The sequence below is a fragment of the Lathyrus oleraceus genome, chromosome 7 (assembly GCF_024323335.1).
Source record: "Lathyrus oleraceus cultivar Zhongwan6 chromosome 7, CAAS_Psat_ZW6_1.0, whole genome shotgun sequence".
NCBI lineage: Eukaryota > Viridiplantae > Streptophyta > Magnoliopsida > Fabales > Fabaceae > Lathyrus > Lathyrus oleraceus.
In genome coordinates this window covers 333353559-333371442 of record NC_066585.1, presented here as the reverse complement: position 1 = coordinate 333371442, position 17884 = coordinate 333353559, and the positions used below count along the sequence as shown (strand labels likewise).

At 40.8% G+C, this 17884-nt stretch overlaps 1 pseudogene; it reads right to left on the bottom strand.

Moving 5' to 3' along the window:
- Positions 1-14183: 14183 nt before the first annotated feature.
- LOC127109151 (uncharacterized) lies at positions 14184-14283 on the bottom strand (annotated as a pseudogene).
- Positions 14284-17884: the final 3601 nt, after the last annotated feature.

Below are 17884 nucleotides of genomic sequence, written 5' to 3'. Positions count from 1 at the left end.
TGGAGTCTAGTGTCGTCCTTAGTGGGTCATGCTCTGGTAGATGTAACATCGGGAGGGGATGTTTGAATATGTTTTAATACAGTTGTTGATCAACTTTACATGTAATGTAGTACATGCTTTGAATGTCGATGTTTTGTATCCGCTGCGAATTATGCAAAAGAGTCTTATTTTGATTAAATAAATGAGCATGACAGGATATTTTGATAAATGTTGTGAAATGATTGTGTGACACCCTTCGGGGCATAATTACTCTGATTGATATGTTATTATTTTAATTAAATATTTTGGGGTATTTAGAAGGGTGTTACATTAGTGGTATCAGAGCATAGTCGGTCGAGTCGAGTCGTAATTATTCTGTTTTCCCTGTACGGGATAGGTGTTGTGTAACCCTATCAGTACTTATTGTTTTAGTTTGTTTGGGTTTTCAGAATAAAGATGGCTGGAAGAGGTAGAGATGATGCTGCAATTGCTGAGGCTCTGGGTATGCTAGCTGGAGTACTTGGAGGAAATCCGAATGTTGTGGGAATGGGAGCTGCTCGTCAACTGAGTGAGTTCCAGAAGAACAATCCTCCAATGTTCAAGGGAGCATACGATCCAGATGGTGCTCAGAAGTGGTTGAAGGAGATTGAGAGGATCTTCCGAGTGACTGAGTGTGCCGATAACCAGAAGGTCAGGTTCGGTACGCATATGCTGTCAGAAGAAGCTGATGATTGGTGGGTTGCTACCCGCACTGAGTTGGAAACTGCTGGGAATGCTGAGATCACTTGGGCTGTGTTCAGAGAGAGATTTCTGAGGAAGTACTTTCCAGAGGATGTCAGAGGAAAGAAAGAAATAGAATTCTTGGAATTGAAGCAGGGTAACCGGTCTGTTACTGAGTATGCTGCTAAGTTCACAGAGCTGTCCAAGTATTATACTCCCTATAGTGAGGCTACTGGGGAATTTTCTAAGTGTGTGAAGTTTGAGAACGGGCTGCGTCCCGAGATCAAACAGGCTATTGGATATCAGCGGATCAGGGTGTTTTCTGATTTGGTTGACTGTTGCAGGATTTTCGAACAGGATTCCAAGGCTAGAGCAGAGAGCTATCAGCAAAGGGTTGATAGGAAGGGTAAGAATCAGATTGATCGTGGAAAACCGTATGCAGCTGGCAAAGGTTTCCAGAGACAGAGTGGGATGAAGAGGCCTAGTGGGGGAGACTCTAGTGCCCCTGTTAAGTGTTATAGATGTGGTCGGGCTGGACATCGTGTCCATGAGTGTACCAGTGCTGAGATGAAGTGTTTCAAGTGTGGAAAAGGTGGTCATTTGGCTGCAGAGTGTCGGTTGAAGACTGTGACTTGTTTCAACTGTGGAGAGTTGGGTCATATCAGTCCACAGTGTCCTAAGCCGAAGAAAGAGAATCAGTCAGGAGGCAAGGTCTTTGCTTTATCGGGTTCCGAGACTTCTGCAGATGATCGTTTGATCCGAGGTACGTGTTATATTAATGGCTTTCCTCTTGTAGCTATTATTGACACAGGTGCTACTCATTCTTTTATATCTTTGGATTGTGCGGTGAAACTTAAGTTAGAGATATCTGAGATGTATGGTAGTATGGTGATTGATACTCCTGCAAAGGGTTCAGTGACTACTACTTCAGTTTGTTTAAGTTGCCCTTTGAGTATTTTTGGTAGGGATTTTAGGATAGACCTTGTGTGTCTTCCACTAGTGCAGATTGACGTTATCTTGGGTATGAACTGGTTGGTGTTTAACCGAGTTTCTATTAACTGTTTTGATAAGACTGTGATATTTCCTGAGATTGAGGAAGGAAAGAGTTTGTTTCTATCTGCAAGGCAGGTGAATGAGGAAGTAGCAGACGGGGCAGAGTTGTTTATGCTATTAGCGACTTTGGAGGCTAAAGATAAACTGGTGATTGGTGATCTAGCCGTGGTGTGTGATTTTCCTGATGTGTTTCCAGAAGAAGTGAATGAATTACCGCCAGAGCATGAAGTTGAGTTCTCGATTGATTTGGTACCTGGTACTAGACCGATATCGATGGCTCCGTACCGTATGTCTGCTGTTGAGTTAGCTGAATTGAAGAGTCAGCTGGAAGATCTGTTGGATAAGAGATTTATTCGTCCGAGTGTGTCACCGTGGGGTGCACCAGTATTGTTGGTTAAGAAGAAAGAAGGTACTATGAGGTTGTGTGTGGACTACAGGCAACTGAATAAAGTGACGATCAAGAATCGGTATCCTTTGCCGAGGATTGATGATTTGATGGATCAGTTGGTTGGTGCGAGTATGTTCAGCAAAATAGATTTGAGGTCGGGATATCATCAGATACGTGTGAAAGCTGAGGATATTCAGAAGACTGCTTTCAGAACGAGGTATGGACATTATGAGTATTCTGTAATGCCTTTTGGTGTGACTAATGCGCCTGGAGTATTTATGGAGTATATGAATAGGATTTTCCATCCGTACCTAGATAAGTTGTTGTGGTGTTTATTGATGACATTTTGGTGTATTCGAAATCTGAAGAAGAGCATGCTGAGCAATTGAGAGTGGTTTTAGGAGTTCTACGAGAAAAGAAGTTATTTGCTAAACTATCCAAGTGTGAATTTTGGTTAGAAGAGGTTAGTTTTCTTGGTCATGTGATTTCAAGAGGTGGTGTTGCGGTTGATCCTTCTAAGATAGAAGCGGTGTCTAAGTGGGAAGCTCCGAAGTCTGTTGCTGAGATTCGAAGTTTTCTTGGTTTGGCTGGTTATTATAGGAAGTTCATTGAGGGATTTTCTAAGTTGGCGTTACCGTTGACGATGTTGACTAGAAAGGGGCAAGCGTTTGTTTGGGATTCAAAATGTGAGGAAGGTTTCCAAGAGTTAAAGAGAAGGTTGACTACTGCTCCTATTCTGATATTACCGAGTCCGTCGGAATCATTTGAGGTCTTCTGTGATGCTTCATTGTTGGGTTTGGGTGGTGTGTTGATGCAGAATAAGCAGGTTATAGCTTATGCTTCGAGACAGCTAAGAGTTCATGAGAGGAACTATCCGACACATGATTTAGAGTTGGCAGCTGTGGTATTTGTTCTGAAGTTATGGAGGCATTACTTGTATGGATCAAGATTTGAGGTTTTCAGTGACCATAAGAGTTTAAAGTATTTATTTGATCAGAAAGAGCTGAATATGAGACAGAGGAGATGGTTAGAATTTCTGAAGGATTATGACTTTGGTTTGAATTACCATCCGGGTAAAGCAAATGTAGTGGCTGATGCATTGTGTCGGAAATCATTGCATATGTCTATGTTAATGGTTAAAGAATTGGATTTGATTGAGCAGTTTAGAGACTTGAGTTTGGTGTGTGAGAGTACTCACAATAGTGTTAAATTGGGTATGCTGAAGTTAACAAGTGGTATTCTGGATGAGATCAGAGAGGGTCAGAAATCCGATATGCTTTTGGTTGATAAGTTGACTTTAGTGAATCAAGGTCAAGGTGGTGAATTCAGAGTTGACGAGAATGGCATTTTGAAATTTGGTAATCGGGTGTGTATTCCGGATGTTACCGAACTTAAGAAGAGTATTCTAGAAGAAGGACATCGTAGTGGCTTGAGTATTCATCCTGGAGCTACAAAGATGTATCATGATTTGAAAAAGCTATTTTGGTGGCCGGGAATGAAGAAAGAAATTGCGAGTTTTGTTTATTCCTGTTTGACTTGTCAGAAGTCAAAGATTGAGCATCAGAAGCCGTCTGGGCTAATGCAACCGTGGGCTATTCCAGAGTGGAAGTGGGATGGTATCAGTATGGATTTTGTTTCTGGTTTGCCGAGGACAAATAAGAATTTTGAAGCTATTTGGGTGATAGTTGACAGATTGACGAAGTCGGCTCATTTCATTCCGATCAGAATGGATTATCCGTTAGAGAGATTAACTGAGTTGTATATTGAGAAGATTGTAAGTTTGCATGGTATTCCGTCGAGTATTGTTTCGGACAGAGATCCTAGATTTACATCGAAGTTTTGGGAAGGTTTGCAGAAGGCTTTGGGAACTAAGCTGAGATTGAGTTCTGCATATCATCCGCAGACTGATGGTCAGACTGAGAGGACGATTCAGTCATTAGAAGATCTTTTGAGAGCTTGTGTTTTGGAAAAGGGAGGTGCTTGGGATTGTTATTTGCCTTTGATTGAGTTTACCTACAACAATAGTTTTCATTCGAGCATTGGTATGGCACCGTTTGAAGCTTTGTATGGTAGGAGATGTCGGACACCGTTATGTTGGTATGAGTCCGGTGAGAGTGCTGTGGTTGGACCGGAGATTGTTCAACAAACTACGGAAAAGATTAAGATGATTCAGGAGAAGATGAGAATTGCTCAGAGTCGTCAGAAGAGTTATCATGACAAGAGGAGGAAGTCACTTGAGTTCCAAGAGGGAGATCATGTGTTTCTTCGTGTTACTCCGATAACTGGTGTTGGTCGAGCTTTGAAGTCAAGGAAGTTGACACCTCGTTTTATTGGTCCTTATCAGATTTTGGAGAGGATAGGGGAGGTAGCCTATCGTGTCGCTTTACCGCCGTCACTTGCAAATTTGCATGAGGTTTTTCATGTGTCTCAGTTGAGGAGGTACATTCATGATCCGTCGCATGTAGTCCAAGTAGATGATGTACAGGTGAGAGATAACCTGACTGTTGAAACATCACCTATGAGGATCGAGGATCGAGAGTTGAAGCAGTTGCGGGGTAAAGAGATTGCCTTGGTGAAGGTAGCTTGGGGAGGACCAGCAGGTGGCAATGTGACTTGGGAACTTGAGAGTCAGATGAAGGAGTCTTATCCGGAGTTATTCGATTGAGGTATGTTTTCGAGGACGAAAACTCTTTTAGTGGGGGAGAGTTGTAACACCCCGATAATAATATGATTATTATTTAAATTAAGTTAATAATAGATTTATTAATTTAATTAGATAATTGGATTATAATTATTATTATTATTATTTTGGGATTATTGAATTATTATTATTATTGGAATAATAATATAATTTGGAAAATATATAAGTTGGAAGTTAGAAAAATCCCATTTTTGGTAAAAAGTTATTTTTCACGTGAAAAGGGAAAAGAGGCAGAAAGGGCAAAAAGCAAAAGAACGAAGGTTGAAGGAAGGGAAAGCTTGGAGCTCAGAAGCTGCCGGATTAAATCAGGTAAGGGGGGTTTATCATCGATTAACGGGTATTATGGGATGATATGTACTGGGTAGTGAGAAACTATTGTTTTACCTCTGATTTGATTGATGCATGCTGAAATTGGTAGAATATTGGATGAACGGAATTGGGATTAAAATTGATGAAATTCGTAGGAATTAGAGGTAGAAACGTTAGAAAATTTTGGAATCGAAAGTGTATCATTCGTGTTAGATGAGATGAATGAATTATGTGTGAAATTTGGACTGTGGAAGGTTGGATTGGGTAGATCTCGTAGCAGAGAAAGCCATTGCAGATCTGAGAGTTCTGGTCTCTGGTCATACGCGTATGGCACTAGGCAATACGCGTATGAGATGGCTGGTACGCGTATGGCACTAGGCAATACGCGTATGGATGAGGAAGATGATGTTTTGAACGTGTTTTGGTCTCTGTTGGTACGCGTATGGGAATGTGATACGCGTAGCATACGCGTATGGGCGTGGGCATTACGCGTATGGATTTGGTCAGGCGTGGGCAATACGCGTATGAGCATAGGCAATACGCGTATGGGCAGAATTGTGTATTTTCTGTGCTGTTGTTGTGCAGTTTTGGTTGTTTAGACTGAGTGTTGTAATTCAGCTGATGTATGACATATTAGGGATCATTTCCCGTGGCTTTGAGTAGTATAGGTATTAGTAGAGTGTACTAATACTGTGGTTGTTGTTTGGCATGATCTGATATGCTTATGTGATAAAATATTAAGGATGTCTGATGATATGCATATTGTTGTGAATGTATATATTATGCATGGCATAGCCTTTGGGGCTGTAGCTAATTCCCATGGTGAGGAATTAGTGAGTGAATCATTGTGGATTTGTTGTTGATGTTTGCATGCTAGATGATTAGTGTGCATAGTCTAGCCTTCGGGGCTGTAGCTAATTCCCACGGTGAGGAATTAGTGAGTGAGTCATTAGATCTCAAATGAGTGGGACTAGTGAGCTTAGTAGCCGTATCTGGATTTGATCGGTGAGCTTGAACTGTATGTTCAAGAATAGTCGGTACCGCATGTGTGGAGTCTCATTTCATAATGAATGTATGGCATATAATATGAATGGATGTATTCCAGTATTATATGTGTGTTATGTGTTGTGTTGTTGATGTTGAGTGTGGTTGAGATTATACATATGCTATATGTTGCTGTTGAATATGATGTTGGAACGGATATTGCCGTTGCTGAGTGCGTAGTCTGACTAGGGTGAATTGATGTGTTATTTACTTAGCATTACATGTTGTTCTATAATGCTTATTATATTGATTGAGGAACTCACCCTTACATCTATTTTTCAGGTAACGAGCAATGAGTTGAGTAGAAGCTAGTGCTATGGAGTCTAGTGTCGTCCTTAGTGGGTCATGCTCTGGTAGATGTAACATCGGGAGGGGATGTTTGAATATGTTTTAATACAGTTGTTGATCAACTTTACATGTAATGTAGTACATGCTTTGAATGTCGATGTTTTGTATCCGCTGCGAATTATGCAAAAGAGTCTTATTTTGATTAAATAAATGAGCATGACAGGATATTTTGATAAATGTTGTGAAATGATTGTGTGACACCCTTCGGGGCATAATTACTCTGATTGATATGTTATTATTTTAATTAAATATTTTGGGGTATTTAGAAGGGTGTTACACAGTGCCTTGTAGAATAAGTCGGAATGCCTTGGAAAGTGCCTTGTAATATCAACGGGCAAATTTTGGGGTATGACAGCTGCCCCTGTTCAATATTCTTGAACCGAGAGAGTAGAATGGTATGTGCACCATTCGTGGTCTGGAGGTGGAAGATTATTGAACACTAGAATGCCCCAAAAATTTGCGCTTGTCAATCAGGAGCTAGTCTTGATGGAGATGGGCTTAAAGATGCCATCCAGGGAATTTGATGATGAGAGCTTCAGAGTGCGCCGTACATTAGACGATGTCTGAAGACATGGCTGTCATACCGGGTCATACGCTAGACTGTACGGTGAGTCCTCCATTATGCTGTCGACTTCGTTGGGGAGTCAGAGTGTGTTATACGCTATTGGGGATAAGGGATCAGAATAGATTGTACGCTAGATCGTATCTGAATAGCGGACTGAGTTGTCCATTAGGCGGATGACTTTGCTAGGGATGAAAGATCAGAATGGATCGTACGCCAGATCGTATCAGAGTTGAAGATCCAAATGGGTCTTATGCTAGACCGTATTGCAGGACGAGCCGTCCATTAGGCTGTGTCTGATGATGAAGGGGGGGGGGGGGGGGTAGTCGTACGCTAGACCACAATTCAGAAATATACCTGTCCCTAGGTAGCATCTGCCACTAGGTAGCATCTGAGTAGCAGAATGAGCCGTCCATCAGGCTGAATTTGCTTATAAAAGGGGTAGTCGTACACTAGACTACAATTCAGAAATGTACCGTACACTAGGTAGCATCTGAAGAGATGACGGTCTAACTGGGTCGTACATTAAACCGTATTGGAGTTGTTGAAGGTCAGAATGGATCATACGTTAGATCGTATCTGAGTTGAAGGAGTCATATGTTGAGCTGAATCAGAATGAACCGTGCGCTAGGCTATATCTGATAGTATTTGTATATGTTGTATTTGCGATAAATGTCTGGGATGGGCGTATAGATGCCATCGTTAGGAGGGTGTCAGGATGAATGTTGACATGGAGTATATCTGAAAGATATATCTGAAGAAGAAAGTAGTCGTACGCTAGACTACACCTCGGAATATACCATACGCTAGGCAGTATCTGAGGGTTATAGTTGAATCATGAATGTAATTGATAAAGATGTCCGTCTGAATGGACCTTTGTTTTGACTGTGTCAGGAGGATAATTGACCTGAATAATAAAGTTAGCTTCATGCCATGTCATGATGCATGAGATGCAAATGTGGTATGCGTGCGTGTGCTGTGAAATGATGTAATGAGTGAATTATGTGTCTGAAACGTTCTTCCAGGGGACTCTACTGGGGAAATAGATCTAGTCTTTTGGTCGGAGATATTTGTATGGATGACCCGGTCTCAGCTGGGGGTATTTGATTTCTGTCTGATAGCGGAAAATACTCAACGGGGCCCGGCTGGGGATGGAAGAAATGACCAGTCTGTCTGGCGATGCCAACCTCTTCTGGGAAACAGCTGGTTCTTGTTGGGGAATATAATTAGCGACGGATTCATTGGAGAGCATGGTTAGACCTTCTCCCCGATCCTGAAGTCGTATAGTAATTGCTATTACTATTCGAGGCATGCAATTGTTTGTAACCATTGATCATATTCAAATGCATAAATCAATTCAAATTAAATCAATGGACGTTTACGCAAACAAAACAGAAAAAGTGAAAACAAAAGCATCTTTTTTTGGAGATAAAATTGTATTGATTTTGAAAGAGGGCCTATAAACAGGCAATTTGTGTACAAGGAGACAGAAATCCTAGTAAGAGGAAATTGTCAAGAAAACAAAGAGAAAGCTATGCAGAAAAAGTCCTATTCATATTAGCTCCACTACTGTCATTATGTCTTTAAGCATCTCATCTCCTGCTGTCGGATGGAAGTGATTGGCTTGTTCAGTCCCTTGAACTTGGTTGAAGCTGACAGAGAACGGGACATAGTCATACGCTTTAATCCCTAATTTTGCCTGGACCGCCTTTTCAGGTTTTCAGTCCACCAGGATACCCCTTTTTGCCCAAGCCGCCTTTTCAGGTTTTCGACTTGCCGGGTGTACGTCGTTATATGTTTATCCCTAATTTTTGCCCGAACCTTTTTGGTTCGCCGGGACGCCCTTACTTTTGCCTAGGTACATCGACCTAGCGGGTCTTTTTTATGCGTAGTATTTTTTAACTATGTTTGCGTTCACAGGATGCGGGAAGTCTTCGCCGTCCATTGTAGCTAGTATCATGGCCCCACCAGAGAATACCTTCTTAACTACAAACGGCCCTTCGTACGTGGGAATCCATTTGCCTCTGGGATCACCTTGTGGTAGAGTGATGCACTTTACCACCAAGTCGCCAATTTGATACACCTGTCTCTTGACTCTTTTGTTAAATGCCTGGGTCATGCGCTTCTGATATATCTGTCCATGACAAACAGCCGCAAGTCTCTTCTCATCAATCAAGTTTATCTGATCGAGTCGAGTCTGAACCCATTCCTCTTCATCTAAGCCCGCCTCTTTCATGATTCTTAGAGAGGGAATCTGAACTTCCACTGGTGAAACGGCTTCCATTCCATAGACTAAAGAGAAAGGAGTTGCTCCTGTCGAAGTGCGTACTGAAGTGCGATAACCGTGAAGAGCAAACGGTAACATCTCATGCCAGTCTTTGTACGTCACCGTCATCTTTTGTATGATCTTCTTGATATTCTTATTAGCAGCTTCTACAGCGCCATTCATCTTTGGTCGGTACGGAGAAGAGTTATGGTGCTTTACGTTGAACTGCGTGCATAGTTCAGTAATCATCTTGTTGTTCAAATTAGTACCATTGTCGGTGATAATCCTTTCAGGGATACCATACCGACAAATAAGACTATTCTTGATGAACCGTGCCACCACATTCTTGGTGACAGAAGCAAATGAGGCGGCCTCTACCCACTTTGTAAAGTAATCAATAGCGACAAGGATGAAGCGATGTCCATTAGAAGCAGTAGGTTTAATCTCCCCAATCATATCAATGCCCCACATTGCAAAGGGCCAAGGTGCGGTCAACACGTTCAATGGAGCAGGAGGTGCATGTACTTTATCCGCATATATCTGGCACTTGTGACAGGTTCTGGAGTGATGGTGGCAATCAGCTTCCATGGTAGACCAATAATACCCTGATCTCAGAATCTTCTTAGCCATCGTATGTCCACTAGAATGAGTCCCAAAAATACCGTCGTGCATATCTCCCATAATCTTTTCTGCTTCCTTTTTATCCACACAGCGAAGCAAAGTCGAATCGTGGTTACGTTTGTATAATAATCCATTACTCAAAAAGAATTTAGCGGAGAACTTCCTCAGAAATTTTCTGTCATTGATAGATGCCTCTTCAGGGTATTCCTGAGTTTCCAAATATCTTTTTACTTCGTGGAACCAAGGTTTCTCCTCTACTCCATCAGCGTTAAGTTCATAACAATACGCTGGTTCATCTAACCGTTCAATGGTGATCATGGGAGCTTCATTGTCCCATCTGACTCTGAACATAGATGACATGGTAGCCAATGCGTCTGCCAACTGATTCTCTTCTCGTGGGATGTGTTCGAATGTAATCTCTCCAAAGTATGGGATTAGTGACAACACCTTCTCTCGATAAGGGATGAGATTCGGATGTTTAGTGTCCCATTCTCCTTTGATCTGACTGATTACTAATGCTGAGTCTCCGTACACACTCAAAAACTTGATCCTTAGGTCTACGGCAGCTCTGAGTCCCAAAATACATGCTTCATACTCAGCCATATTATTGGTACAATCAAAACATAGTCTAGCAGTGAAAGGCGTATGGCAACCCCTGGGAGAAATAATTACGACACCAACACCGTTGCCCAACGCATTAGAAGATCCATCAAAAACCATAGTCCATCGGGATCCCGGTGCGGGTCCTTCATCCGGTCCATGTTCTTCATGATTGGTAACAAACATGACATCTTCATCTGGAAACTAAAAATTCATAGATTGGTAATCATCCACCGCTTGATGAGCCAAATGATCAGCTAGCACGCTTCCTTTGATTGCTTTCTGAGTAGTATACTGGATGTCATACTCTGTTAAGATCATCTGTCATCTTGCTATTCTTCCGGAGAGAGCGGGTTTCTCAAATATGTATTTGATAGGATCCATCTTAGAAATTAATAAAGTGGTGTGATTCAACATATACTGTCTCAGTCGGCGAGCAGCCCAGGCCAAAGCACAGCAAGTTTTCTCGAGCAGTGAGTATCTTGTTTCACAGTCGGTAAACTTTTTGCTAAGGTAGTATATGGCATGCTCTTTTCGGCCAGACTCGTCATGTTGTCCCAACACACACCCCATTGAATTTTCTAACACGGTCAAATACATGATTAAAGGTCTTCCTTCAACTGGTGGCATCAGAATGGGAGGCTTTTGAAGATACTCCTTGATTTTGTCGAAAGCTTCTTGACATTCATCATTCCATCTCATCTCTTGATTTTTCCTCAGTAGTTTGAAGAGGGGTTTGCAGGTAGCAGTCAAGTGGGAGATAAATCGGGCAATATAATTCAAACGTCCCAAGAAACCTCTGACCTCTTTATCTGTACGGGGAACTGGCATTTCTTGAATAGCCCTCACCTTAGCCGGGTCAACCTCAATCCCTTTACCACTGACAATAAAGCCCAAGAGTTTGCCGGATCTTACTCCAAAGGTGCATTTGTTCGGGTTCAACCTCAACTTGTATTTCTTCAACCTCTCGAACAGTTTGTATAAATGATCGAGATGCTCTCCCTCAGTATGAGATCTGGCTATCATGTCATCCACATACACTTCTATTTCATGATGGATCATATCATGGAACAAAACCACCATAGCACGCTGGTACGTTGCCCCTGCAATCTTTAAACCAAATGGCATTACTTTATAACAGAACGTGCCCCATTGCATTACTGATAACATGAAATTATATCACATTTGAAGACTTAATTCAATTAGATTATATTATCATTTACTTTAATTTATCCCATTTTATCAGATATTATGCAGTATTTCTTTTCTATTTATGTCAGGTATCCATTTTGAAGCAAAAGTGAAAAAGGGAAGAAAAGGAGGTGTAGAAAGGAGTAAAAAGGAAACAAATATCAAAGACCAAGCCCAGCCCAAAAGAAAGCGCACGTTGTGCCTGTGACGGGCGTCACAAGGGTTGTGACGAGCGTCACACTAGAAGCATCCCTGTGACGAGCGTCACACATGGTGTGACGAGCGTCACACCATTCCACTAGCTTTTTGGCGCAAGTCACGCTCTCAGAAGAATTGAAGAAGAACGTTGAGAGAGTTCGTGTCCTATGCCCACGCCGTGTATTTAGCCATGCTGAAGACTCGTGGGAAACGGAAGGCAGTTACCAAGGCTATTATAAATAGCCATCTCACAAACCTAAAAAAGTCTCAGTTTTTGCACGCTCAGTTTGCCGAAGCTCTGCCAAATTTTCTTTTCACGCCTTTGCTTATTTCTCTTCCTTTCCAGCAACTTAGCATTATTTTATTTTATTTATTTCTTTTGCAAGATTTACATTCTTTTTCCCTTGCAAATTTACCTTTCCAGTTTTAGCTTTTAGATATTTTTCGCATAATAGTTTCTACACCGGAAACTATTGTGCAACTTTATACCGGATTTAACCTTACGTTATATTCCAGTTTTATTTCCTTGATTTAATTTACTGTCTAATTGAAGAATCCAAGAACAAATCCTACCGGCTTGTGGTGGAGTGTTCAAGACCATTGTATTACGCATTCAGGTTCTTTAATTGTTATTTAATTTTAATGTTTTATTCTATTGTTTATTCATATTGCCTGCCTGGAATGAGTCTGTTTATGCATGATATAAATTCTTATTTATTTAGCATGTCTGGCTAATTTGCCTAGGTATCGGTATGTAAAGTAAGCAGAATAAGGGATCAAGACTGAGTCGGTCTATTTAAACTTAAAATCAAAATCAATCTTTTTACGGTTTCAACTTACAGGTTTAATAACAAGATTTTTTACAAAAGTAAAAGACATAAAGAAGTTAAAATCAATAGAGCGAGAGTTTGAGATTTTAACTGGACAGTGTAAGTTAGGCATTAATTCTAGATCAGGGCGAGAGCAAGTTTTAGAGTTAATTAAATTCTGACCTTTTCCAAAAAGTATTTTTAAAGATTGGATGTGAGGACGAGAGTTAAGCATTTGGATTTAATTATATAACCTAAGTCAACAGAGCGAGAGTTTGAGATAAGGGTGTTTAAAACGGTCAGTATTTTCTTAAAAAGAGTTTCTGCAACTTTATTGTTTTCAAAATATGGTTTTTGACTTAATTATAAGTGACAGCAACATTAATATAAAATCATGGTTTATTCAACAGAGCGAGAGTTTGAGATAGAACCTTTAACCAATGAAGTTAACCGAAACGATTCATTTTAAAACCAAGAAACCGACAAAGACTTGATTCCCTAGTTTTGACGAACTACATACCGATATCCGTTTTATTGATATTTAATCTAGATATTAGTTTAGCTCTTAGTTTTTCCCCAAACAATCAAACATTTTCACCTTAGATTTACGTAGTAACCTTAGATAACGGTATATCGATTCATAAGTCCCTGTGGGATCGATATCTTTTAAAACTACGCGATAGAACTGTGCACTTGCAGTTTGTATCCCATTCTCGACTCACCCAGTCGAGCGATCAAGTTTTTGGCGCCGTTGCCGGGGACTTTTATTCAATCGATATCGTAACTCTTCCGTTACGCTGTAGAGACTAAGGTTTCTTTTTCTTCTATTTTCTTTCTTTCGTTGATTTGTATGCCACGCACTCGCTCTCAAGGCGAACCGCTCTATTTACGAATCAACGATATCGAACTATATCTCCGAGTCTTACGACGAATTCGGGAATATCGTGCTGAAAACAATCTCCCTCCTATAGACCTTCCTGATCTCAAAGATTTTCCTTCTTTAACCGAGATGGCAGAACCAGCTCGTGCTCTTAGAGATTACGCCGCTCCATCGCAAGATGAACCGCATTCAAGTATTGCTCCGCCCGCAATCGAAGCAAACAACTTTGAACTTAAACCTTCGTTGTTGCAGGCTGTGCAACAGAACCAATTCTCTGGAAATCTTACCGAAGATCCAAACCTTCATTTATCCGTATTTGTTCAATACGCTGATACTGTTAAAGCTAATGGTGTCACTTCAGAGGCGATTCGACTTCGTCTTTTTCCTTTCTCATTAAGAGATAGCGCTAGAAGATGGCTTCAATCTCTCCCTTCCAACTCAGTCACCACATGGAACGAGTTGAAGAAAGTTTTTCTTGCCCGATATTTTCCGCCAAGCAAAACAGCTATGTTAAGAGCCCAGATAAACGGATTTAAACAGAAAGACAACGAGTCTCTTTTCGAAGCATGGGAAAGATACAAAGACATGATGAGACTTTGCCCACACCATGGTTTGGAAGACTGGTTAGTAATTCACACATTTTATAATGGTCTCTTATACAATACAAGGTTAACAATAGACGCCGCTGCAGGTGGTGCACTAATGAACAAACCTTACGCTGATGCTTACCAGCTTATCGAGAGCATGGCCCAAAACCACTATCAGTGGGGAACCGAACGAACGAATGTGGAAAAACCTCAACCGAAAACTGGCATGTACGAGATAAGTAACCTTGATCACGTCAATGCAAAAGTGGATGCTTTGGTCCAGAAAATTGAAAGTTTAAACGTATCACCTCCAGCCGCCGTGGTTGCTATAACTCAGAATTGCGAGGTCTGTGGAATCCAAGGCCACACTCCTGCGGAATGTCAACTCTTGACTGGAATCCAAGCAGAGCAAGTAAACTATGCTCAAGGAAGCCCCTATTCGAATACCTATAACCCAAATTGGAAGAACCATACAAACTTCTCATATAAGAGTAATAATGCTTTATACGCACCTGGACAGTCTCCAAATCAAGCCCCATCTATATCTCCAGGATATCAGAAACCGAATCCTAACAATAATACCCCTAGAAAATCCAACTTGGAAATCATGATGGAAAACTTTATAGCTTCCTAACAACAAACCAATAAAGATTTCTTAAACCAGAACATACACACTGGCGAACAACTAAAACAACTAGCAAGCAAAGTAGATGCCCTGGCTACCCATAACAAAATGCTGGAGACGCAAATATCTCAAGTAGCTCAACAACAAGCACCTACTGCTGCACCAACTGGTACATTCCCTGGACAGCCCCAACCCAATCCGAGAAGCCAAGCTCATGCAATTATATTGAGAAGTGGAACGGAAGTGGAAGGACCGTCTGACCCAAGGATAGAAAACCAAAACCCTAAGAAATCTACTGAGGAAAGTGAACCTAAGGAAAAGGAAGAGAGTAATAAGGAAACCCTAGAAAAGAAGGAACCTTATGTACCTCCACCACCTTACAAACCACCTATACCTTACCCTCAAAGGCTTGTTAAAACCAAAGATGTAGGCCAATTTAGAAAATTTGTTGATCTCCTTAAACAATTAAACGTTACAATTTCGTTTACCGAAGCTATCACGCAGATGCCCTCATATGCTAAATTCTTAAAAGAAATTCTTTCCAATAAGAGGAAACTTGAGGATAGCGAAACCGTTACACTCCCTGCCGAATGTAGCGCTATAATCCAAAACATGCCCCCTAAACTCAAGGATCCGGGTAGTTTCTCTATACCCTGTCACATAGGAAAATTTGTCATCGACAAAGCCTTATGCGATTTAGGAGCCGGAATTAGCGTTATGCCTTTATCCATATGTAAGAAACTGGAAATGGGAGAATTAAGACCGACCAAAATGTCTGTGCAATTAGCAGATCGTTCCATCAAATATCCTGTAGGAATCCTTGAAAACGTTCCCGTACGCATAGGTCAGTTTTACATTCCCACTGACTTCACAATTATGGACATTAGAGAAGATGATACGACACCTATTATACTAGGAAGACCATTCTTAGCAACTGTCGGTGCAATCATAGACGTAAAACGAGGACGACTCACCTTCGAAGTAGGTGAAGAGAAAATTGAATTCATTCTTTCCCAATTCTTGAAAGCACCTGCAATAGAAGATACATGTTACTTCATGGATATCATCGATGAATGCATAAAAGAAGCAGAGTCAGGAGAAGACAAATCATCAGACTATCTTTTAGAGGACAAATCTAAACAATGCCTAGCAATAACACCGGATCCTACGCAGTGTCTTAACAAACCAACCCCTGATTTGAAAACACTTCCCAAAAATCTGAGATATGAATTCCTAGACTTAGAACTCGAACGACCTGTGATAGTTAACGCAGATCTAGGAAGACTCGAAACAGAAAAACTCCTACATATCTTAAGAAAATATCCAACCGCACTAGGATACCACATCACCGATCTCAAAGGAATAAGCCCTTCTATTTGTATGCACCGCATCATGTTAGAAGAAGACTGTAAAACCTCTAGGGAACACCAGAGAAGACTGAATCCGATCCTAAGTGAGGTAGTAAAGAAAGAAATAACCAAGTTATTAGAAGCAGGTATTATATATCCTATATCTGATAGCAAATGGGTTAGTCCTGTACACGTTGTACCAAGAAAGGAGGCATAACCGTTATTGAAAACGAAAAAGGAGAAACTATAACTAAACGAATCGAATCGGGATGGAGAATGTGCATTGATTATAGGAAACTAAACAAAGCAACCCGAAAAGATCATTTCCCTTTACCATTCATTGACCAGATGTTAGAACGATTAGCTAAACATTCACATTTCTGTTATTTAGACGGTTATTCAGGCTTCTTTCAAATACCAATTCACCCTGATGACCAAGAAAAGACAACATTCACATGCCCTTTTGGTACCTTCGCTTATAGACAAATGCCGTTTGGTCTGTGTAATGCCCCTGCAACTTTTCAAAGATGCATGATGGCAATATTCGCCGACTTTCTCGAAAACATCATGGAAGTATTTATGGATGACTTTTCTGTATACGGACAAAGTTTCGAAGAATGCCTTGAAAACCTGGAAAGAGTTCTGGAACGATGTGTAAAAGTAAACTTAGTACTTAATTGGGAAAAGTGCCACTTTATGGTACAAGAAGGCATTGTTTTAGGACACATCATCTCGAACAGAGGAATTGAAGTAGACAAAGCCAAAATAGAGGTAATCGAAAATCTTCAACCCCCAAGAACTGTGAGAGAAGTACGAAGCTTTTTAGGACACGCCGGTTTTTACCGACGATTCATCAAAGACTTCTCTAAGATAACTAAACCCTTAACCGGACTGTTGATGAAAGATGCTGAATTCATATTCGACGATAACTGTTTAAAAGCATTTCAAACTCTTAAACAAGTATTGATCTCCGCACCCATTATGCAGACACCAGACTGGAATGAACCATTCGAAATAATGTGCGATGCCAGTGATTATGCTGTAGGTGCTGTTTTAGGACAAAGAAAGGATAAAAAGCTTCACGTTATATATTACGCTAGCAGAACCCTGGATGAAGCACAGATGAATTATGCCACAACCGAGAAAGAACTCCTAGCAGTGGTATTTGCGCTAGATAAATTTCGTTCTTACCTGGTAGGAGCCAAAATAATAGTTTACACTGATCACGCTGCTATCAGGTACCTTTTAACAAAAAAGGATGCTAAACCTAGACTCCTAAGATGGATCTTGTTACTGCAAGAATTCGACTTAGAAATCAAGGACAAGAAAGGAACTGAAAACGTAGTAGCAGACCATCTCTCTAGACTTGAGAACCTTGAACCAGAAAGAACATCCATTAATGATGATTTCTCGTATGATAAACTCATAGCTACTTTGGAAGAGAACAACTCCGACATGCAAGTAGAAACCACCTTAGCTATATCTGTCATACCATGGTACGCTGATCTAGTCAATTATTTAGCTGCCGGAATAGTTCCACCTACTTTATCTTACCAACAGAAGAAACGATTCTTCCACGACATAAAACACTATTACTGGGATGATCCCTTACTTTTCAAAAGAGGCCCCGATGGTATTTTCCGTCGATGTATAC